This window comes from Salmo salar, chromosome 11 (genome assembly GCF_965601325.2).
Source record: "Salmo salar chromosome 11, fSalSal1, whole genome shotgun sequence".
Classification (NCBI taxonomy): domain Eukaryota; kingdom Metazoa; phylum Chordata; class Actinopteri; order Salmoniformes; family Salmonidae; genus Salmo; species Salmo salar.
The window spans coordinates 87,128,809-87,137,870 of record NC_138301.1 but is presented as its reverse complement, the minus strand read 5'-3'; positions in this window follow the sequence as shown (position 1 = coordinate 87,137,870).

The following is a 9,062-nucleotide window of genomic DNA, read 5'->3' as shown; positions in this document are numbered from 1 at the left end:
AACACATTTATGTTTACTGCTCTAATTACATTGGTAACCAGTTTATAATAGCAATAGGGCACCTCGGGAGTTCGTGATATATGGCCAATATACCACGGCTAAAGGCTGTGTCCAGGCGTTGCGTCGTGCCTAAGAACAGCCCTTAGCCGTGGTATATTGGTCATATACCACACCTCCTCGGGCCTTATCGCTTAATTCTATGTTTTGCCATTAGGCACAGCTTTCTTATATCGAGGAGACTCTGTAGTAGAGGGACACATCTCCATGCAGCCTTTTGCCCATAGGTTATGATTCTGATGGATTAAGACCCATTTCTCCCTGAATTGAGACGGCAGCCAGAGGATTGGGAGCATCAAAGCCCCTCCGACTGAGACTATTCCGGGCCGCAGCTAATAGCTCTTGTCAGGCGTAATTTTTAAGTACTTTAACCAATTCATTGTATAATTAGGTTAACAAAATTAGCTCATTGCAGAGTCAGTCAGCAGCCTGGCGGTAATGCAATCAAGTTATTAACATTCCAGATATATAGAAGCGTGAATGCGGCGGTGCTGTTCAAACTCTTTATCACTAATCTCCCTGACTGGTTGTGAAAATGACATAAAAGAATCAAAAGCAATGGACTCCAATGTGACATGTTCTAGAGCTAAGTTGACTTATGGTCGATGCCGAGAGAGAGAAATGAACTTTGTCTTTTGTTGAATTTGAATAACAACATTCTAAACTTGTCAAGCATTATCTAGTGCAAATATGGCAGGATTCCACTACTTCAAATCAAATTGTATTGGTCACATACACATGGTTAGCAGATGTTATTGTGAGTGTAACGAAATGCTTATGCTTCTAGTTCCGACAGTGCAGCGATATCTAGCAAGTAATCTAACAATTCCACAACAACTACCTAATACACAGAAATCTAAGTAAAGGGATCGAATAAGCATATGTACATATAAATATATGTATGAGCAATGACCGAGCGGCATAAGCAAGATGCAATAGATGGTATAAAATACAGTATATACATATGGGATGAGTAATGCAAGATATGTAAAGATCATTATTAAAGTGGCATTAATAAAGTGACTAGTGATCCATTTGTTAGAGTGGCCAATGGTTTCAAGTCTGTATGTAGGCAGCAGCCTCTCTGTGTTATTGATGGCTGTTTAACAGTCTGATGTGCTTGAGATAGAAGCAATTTTTCAGTCTCTTGGTCCCAGCTTTGATGCACCTGTAATGACCTCGCATTCTGAATGGTAGCGGGGTGAACAGGCAGTGGCTCGGGTGGTTGTTGTCCTTGATGATCTTTTTTGCCTTCTTGTGACATCGGGTGCTGTAGGTGTCCTGGAGAGCAGGTAGTTTGCCCCTGTTGATGCGTTATGCAGACCACCCCCACCCTCTGGAGAGCCCTGCGGTTGTGGGCGGTGCAGTTGCCGTACCAGGCGGTGATACAGCCCGTTTCAATGTGGGGCCTTTATTTTTAAAGGCAAATCTCAAATTCCACTATTGTGGCTAATTATATTGTGCTTAACTTCACATACACCGCTGGCCGTTGCTGAAAACGACTCATCTCCAGGTGACCTGCTTTTCTGTATGGAGGTATGCATTGAAAGTTTGAGCATTTTCACTGCTCCAGAGTCCAATGGCGGCGAGCTTTATGCCACTCCACCCGACACTTGGCGTTGTGCATGGTGATATTATGGCTTGTGTCCGGCTGCTCGGCCAGGAAACCCATTTCATGAAGCTCCCAACGAACAGTTCTTGTGCTGATGTTGCTTCCAGAGGCAGTTTGGAACTCGGTACTGATTGTTGCAACCGAGGGCAGACGTTTTTTTTTTACTCGCTGTGCGCTTCAGCACTCGGTGGTCCCGTTCTTTGAGCTTGTGTAGCCTACCACTTCGCGGCTGAGCCGTTGTTGCTCCTAGACGTTTCCACTTCACAATAACAGCACTTACAAATGTTGTTTTCATATAATTTGGCTGACAAGGGGGAGGTTATCCTAGATCACTGTCCCTGCTCTGAGACGCTTTGTGAATACGGGCCCTGGAAGAAAGCTGTTGCCCAATACCTTGCACAGCAGTCCTGTCACCACAGGACCCTAGAGCAGGGGTAGGCAATCCTGTACCTGGAGTGCCGCAGGTACTGCAGGATTTAGTTTAAACTAGGCACCAGGGGTGTGGTGCCATGTTTTCCCAAAACATTCTTGTACATTCTAGAACAGACTGATAGATTTGCTCTGTTCGGTGGGTGTGCCGGCGTGTGGCTTGAAGCAATGAGTTATTTAAAGGGTGGTTCTATTGCGTTTTTTTATGTACTGAACGCAGCCATGACAAACTGAACTAATTGATCAGTTCAGCAATTGCCTAAATTCAATACACCTGGTCTTCCACATTGGTTAAATCAAAAACATGAAGTGCCTGCGACACTCCAGGACCAGGGTTTGCCTACCCCTTCCCTAGAGGTACTAAACAATGCTTATGAACTGAACATTGTATGTGAATTTCCATATATCAATGACACTAACAAAAGGGTTGACTTGTTCAGCAGCATTCAGCAACATGCAGTTGAAAGGTAAATAATATTCTGTCATCGCCCTCAGGCCACTGGATGCTGTGACATGGGTCTGGACGGTGACACATCTTCAAGCTGCCTGACTGAAGACTGTGGCCTTCAGTGGTACCAGAAGAAAGGGCCTTACCTCGGAGTACAGCTACAGTCTGTCTCTGTCTCACAGCCATTCTGTCAACATGCATTGTATCATGTAACCACTAAAAGTCATACCAATAGCTACGGACGCAGGCACCGACTTATATTCACTTCGTCTACTTGTCCCGTTCTTCCATCTTGTCTGGGATATATATTTTAGTTGGCACACCTGTGGGACGTCTTCAAAAAAGTTCTGGGACACTGTAAAGTCCATGGAGAATAAGAACACCTCCTCCCAGCTGCCCACTGCACTGAGGATAGGAAACTCTGTCACCACCGATAAATCCACTATAATTGAGAATTTCAATAAGCATTTTTCTACAGCTGGCCATGCTTTCCACCTGGCTACCCCTACCGTGGTCAACAGCACTGCACCCCCCACAGCTACTCGCCCAAGCCTTCCCATTTCTCCTTCTCCCAAATCCAGTCAGCTAATGTTCTGATAGAGCTGCAAAATCTGGACCCCTACAAATCAGCCGAGCTAGACAATCTGGACCCTTTCTTTCTAAAATTATCTGTTGAAATTGTTGCAACCCCTATTACTAGCCTGTTCAACCTCTCTTTCGTGTCGTCTGAGATTCCCAAAGATTGGAAAGCAGCTGCGGTCATCCCCCTCTTCAAAGGGGGGGACACTCTTGATCCAAACTGCTACAGACCTATATCTATCCTACCCTGCCTTTCTAAGGTCTTCAAAAGCCAAGTCAACAAACAGATTACCGACCATTTCGAATCCCACCGCACCTTCTCCGCTATGCAATCTGGTTTCAGAGCTGGTCATGGGTGCACCTCAGCCACGCTCAAGGTCCTAAACGATATTGTAACCGCCATCGATAAGAAACAATACTGTGCAGCCGTATTCATTGACCTGGCCAAGGCTTTCGACTCTGTCAATCACCACATCCTCATCGGCAGACTCAATAGCCTCAATAGTTTCTCAAATGATTGCATCGCCTGGTTCACCAACTACTTCTCTGATAGAGTTCAATGTGTCAAATCGGAGGGCCTGTTTGTCCGGGCCTCTGGCAGTCTCTATGGGGGTGCCACAGGGTTAAATTCTTGGGCCAACTCTTTTCTCTGTATACATCAATGATGTCGCTCTTGCTGCTGGTGAGTCTCTGATCCACCTCTACGCAGACGACACCATTCTGTATACTTCTGGCCCTTCTTTGGACACTGTGTTAACAACCCTCCAGACGAGCTTCAATGCCATACAACTCTCCTTCCGTGGCCTCCAACTGCTCTTAAATACAAATAAAACGAAATGCATGCTCTCAACCGATCGCTGCCTGTACCTGTCCGCCCGTCCAGCATCACTACTCTGGACAGTTCTGACTTAGAATATGTGGACAACTACAAATACCTAGGTGTCTGGTTAGACTGTAAACTCTCCTTCCAGACTCACATCAAACATCTCCAATCCAAAGTTAAATCTAGAATTGGCTTCCTATTTCGCAACATGCTGCTAAACTCATGCTGCTAAACATACCCTCGTAAAACTGACCATCCTACCAATCCTCGACTTCGGCGATGTCATTTACAAAATAGCCTCCCACACCCTACTCAATAAAGTCCCCCCTTATCTCAGCTCACTGGTCACCATAGCAGCACCCACCTGTAGCACGCGCTCCAGCAGGTATATCTCTCTGGTCACCCCCAAAGCCAATTCCTCCTTTGGCCGCCTCTCCTTCCAGTTCTCTGCTGCCAATGACTGGAACGAACTACAAAAATCTCTAAAACTGGAGACACTTATCTCCCTCACTAGCTTTAAGCACCAGCTGTCAGAGCAGCTCACATATCACTGCACCTGTACATAGCCCATCTATAATTTAGCCCAAACAACTACCTCTTCCCCTACAGTATCAAAGTCTGGGAGACTTTTACAGGGAGGAGAGAGCATGAGTACAGTAAATGAGTACAGTAAATGAAGTCCAACCAGTCATAGCCGCGGGAAGTAGTTTGGGGTGGGGGTGCTGCGATTTTGTTGCTGAGGGGGGATGCAGAATTTTTGGGGGCCTGCGCTGAAGATGTCTATATTGGTCCACTAGTACAGGACTAGTAAAGGCCCAGTGCACTACTTTTGTGATTTTTTTTTTTAAAGCAAAATGTATTGAAGTGTTTACCAGAATTTGTAATTTGAGTATGATAATTATCTGTACAAAACAGTTAATCGGATAATACTTGTGGAATATAAAAACACTTGCTTGATGTATGTATTCCAGTTTCTTGAAATACTTTGCAAATGCAGCTTATTTCTATGTGGAAACTGAAATGGACTGTTCATTAGTTTTCCGTTTTAGTAGATGATTTTATCCAGAGCAACTTACAGTAGTGAGTGCATACCTTTTTGTACAGGTCCGCCATGGGAATCAAACCCACAACCCTAGCATTGCAAGCACCATGCTCTACCAACTGAGCCACATAATCACATCACATCATCACACACCACTTGATGTCTCAATGTACTCAGGTGCTGTATTGGTCATTGTTTTTCTTCATGGTGATGGAAAGTCTACAGGTACAACCCTAGATGACCAGCGCTTGTACAATACAGTAATGTACATTTACAGTGCATTCAGAATGTGTTCAGTCCCCTTGACTTTATCCACATTTTGTCACGTTACATAAATGTTAAATAAATGATTTTCCTCATCAATCTACAAACAATACCATATAATGACAAAATGAAAACAGATTTTTAGAAATATTTGCACATTTATAAAAATCTAAATACCTTATTTACATACAGTAAGTATTCAGACCCTTTGCGATGAGACTCGAAATTGAGCTCAGGTGCATCCTGTTTCCATTGATCATTCTTGAATGTTTCTACAACTTGATTGGGGTCCACCTGTGGTAAATTCAATTGACTGGACATGATTTGAAAAGGCACACAACTGTCTATATTAAGGTCCCACAGTTAACAGTGCATGTCAGAGCAAAAACCAAGCCATGAGGTTGAAGGAATTGTCTGTAGAGCGCCGAGACAGGATTGTGTCAAGGCACAGATCTGGGGAAGGGTACCATAACATTTCTGCAGCATTGAAGGTCCCCAAGAACACAGTGGCCTCCATCATTCTTAAGTGGAAGAAGTTTGGAACCACCAAGAATCTTCCCAGAGCTGGCTGCCCAGCCAAACTGACAAATCGGGGGAGAAGGGCCTTGGTCACGGAGATGATCACTCTGACAGAGCTCTAGAGTTCCTTTGTGGAGATGGGAGAACCTTCCAGAAGGAAAACCATCTGTGCAGCCCTCCACCATGGTAGAGTGGACAGACAGAAGCCACTCCTCAGTAAAAGGCACATGACAGCCCGCTTGGAGTTTGTCAAAAGGCACCTAAAGGACTCTGGTCTGATGAAACCAAGATTGAACTCTTCGGCCTGAATGCCATGCGTCATGTCTGGAGGAAACCTGGCATCATCCCTACGGTGAAGCATGGTGGTGGCAGCATCATGCTGTGGGGATGTTTTTAGCGGCAGTGACTGGGAGACTAGTCAGGATCAAGGGAAAGATGAATGGGGCAAAGTACAGAGAGACCCTTGAGAGACCCCGAGTTACACCAGGAATGCACAATCCCTCCATCAGTGCTCAAACTGTCCATAATAGGCTTAGAGAGGCTGGACTGAGGGCTTGTAGGCCTGTCAGACATCACCAGACATCACCGGCAACAACATCGCCTATGGGTACAAACCCACCGTCGCTGGACCAGACAGGACTGGCAAAAAGTGCTCTTCGCTGACGAGTTGCGGATTTGTCTCACCGGGGGTGATGGTCGGATTCGCGTTTATCGTCGAAGGAATGAGCGTTACACTGAGGCCTGTACTCTGGAGCGCGATCGATTTGGAGTTGGAGGGTCCGTCATGGTCTGGGGCGGTGTGTCACAGCATAATCGGACTGAGCTTGTTGTCATTGCAAGCAATCTCAATGCTGTGTGTTACAGGGAAGACATCCTCCTCACTCATGTGGTACCCTTACTGCAGGCTCATCCTGACATGACCCTCCAGCATGACAATGCCACCAGCCATACTGCTTGTTCTGTGCGTGATTTCCTGCAAGACAGGAATGTCAGTGTTCTGCCATGGCCAGCGAAGAGCCCGGACCTCAATCCCATTGAGCACATCTGAGACCTGTTGGATCGGAGGGTGAGGGATAGGGCCATTCCCCCCAGAAATGTCAGGGAACTTGCAGGTGCCTTGGTGGAAGAGTGGGGTAACATCTCACAGCAAGAACTGGAGGATCAAATCCAAATTAATTACTTAAAAATCATACAATGTGATTTTCTGGATTTTCTGTCTCTCACAGTTGAAGTGTACCTATGATAAAAATGACAGACCTCTACATGCTTTGTAAGTAGGAAAACCTGCAGAATCGGCAGTGTATCAAATACTTGTTCTCCCCACTGTATATATATATATATACTGCTCAAAAAAATAAAGGGAACACTTAAACAACACATCCTAGATCTGAATGAAATAAATAATCTTATTAAATACTTTTTTCTTTACATAGTTGAATGTGCTGACAACAAAATCACACAAAAATAATCAATGGAAATCCAATTTATCAACCTATGGAGGTCTGGATTTGGAGTCACACTCAAAATTAAAGTGGAAAACCACACTACAGGCTGATCCAACTTTGATGTAATGTCCTTAAAACAAGTCAAAATGAGGCTCAGTAGTGTGTGTGGCCTCCACGTGCCTGTATGACCTCCCTACAATGCCTGGGCATGCTCCTGATGAGGTGACGGATGGTCTCCTGAGGGATCTCCTCCCAGATCTGGAATAAAGCATCCGGCAACTCCTGGACAGTCTGTGGTGCAACGTGGCGTTGGTGGATGGAGCGAGACATGAAGTCCCAGATGTGCTCAATTGAATTCAGGTCTGGGGAACGGGCGGGCCAGTCCATAGCATCAATGCCTTCCTCTTGAAAGAACTGCTGACACACTCCAGCCACATGAGGTCTAGCATTGTCTTGCATTAGGAGGAACCCAGGGCCAACCGCACCAGCATATGGTCTCACAAGGGGTCTGAGGATCTCATCTCGGTACCTAATGGCAGTCAGGCTACCTCTGGCGAGTACATGGAGGGCTGTGCGGCCCCCCAAAGAAATGCCACCCCACACCATGACTGACCCACCGCCAAACCGGTCATGCTGGAGGATGTTGCAGGCAGCAGAACGTTCTCCACAGCATCTCCAGACTCTGTCACGTCTGTCACGTGCTCAGTGTGAACCTGCTTTCATCTGTGAAGAGCACAGGGTGCCAGCGGCGAATTTGCCAATCTTGGTGTTCTCTGGCAAATGCCAAATGTCCTGCACGGTGTTGGGCTGTAAGCACAACCCCCACCTGTGGACGTCGGGCCCTCATACCATCCTCATGGAGTCTGTTTCTGACCGTTTGAGCAGACACATGCACATTTGTGGCCTGCTGGAGGTCATTTTGCAGGGCTCTGGCAGTGCTTCTCCTGCTCCTCCTTGCACAAAGGCGGAGGTAGCGGTCCTGCTGCTGGGTTGTTGCCCTCCTACGGCCTCCTCCACGTCTCCTGATGTACTGGCCTGTCTCCTGGTAGCGCCTCCATGCTCTGGACACCACGCTGACAGACACAGCAAACCTTCTTGCCACAGCTCGCATTGATGTGCCATCCTGGATGAGCTGCACTACCTGAGCCACTTGTGTGGGTTGTAGACTCCGTCTCATGCTACCACTAGAGTGAAAGCACCGCCAGCATTCAAAAGTGACCAAAACATCAGCCAGGAAGCATAGGAACTGAGAAGTGGTCTGTGGTCACCACCTGCAGAACCACTCCTTTATTGGGGGTGTCTTGCTAATTGCCTACAATGTCCACCTGTTGTCTATTCCATTTGCACAACAGCATGTGAAATGTATTGTCAATCAGTGTTGCTTCCTAAGTGGACAGTTTGATTTCACAGAAGTGTGATTGACTTGGAGTTACATTGTGTTGTTTAAGTGTTCCCTTTAATTTTTTGAGAAGTGTATATATATATATATATATGTATATGTGTGTGTGTAACAAATTGAATACAACAAAAATAACAAAACATGAAATCTTCACAGATGTGGGTGATTTGCCTGACCCCTCATCCCCAGGCCTACAAGAAGTGTGTCCTATTTGGCGAACGCTTCAACTGCGGCGCATATTTTGACTGACACGGTCCTGAAACAACAAGAAGAGATCAACACATCAATTCTTGGACTCAAACAGCAGCTGTAGGATGTATGCAATGGCCTGAGATAGATAAATCAGTCAATGAAAGAACTTGTTGATTGTGTCAAACATGTGAGACAATACATTCTGGTGCAATGTAAATGTGTTTTCCTTGTCAATTTGATTACAATATTTGGA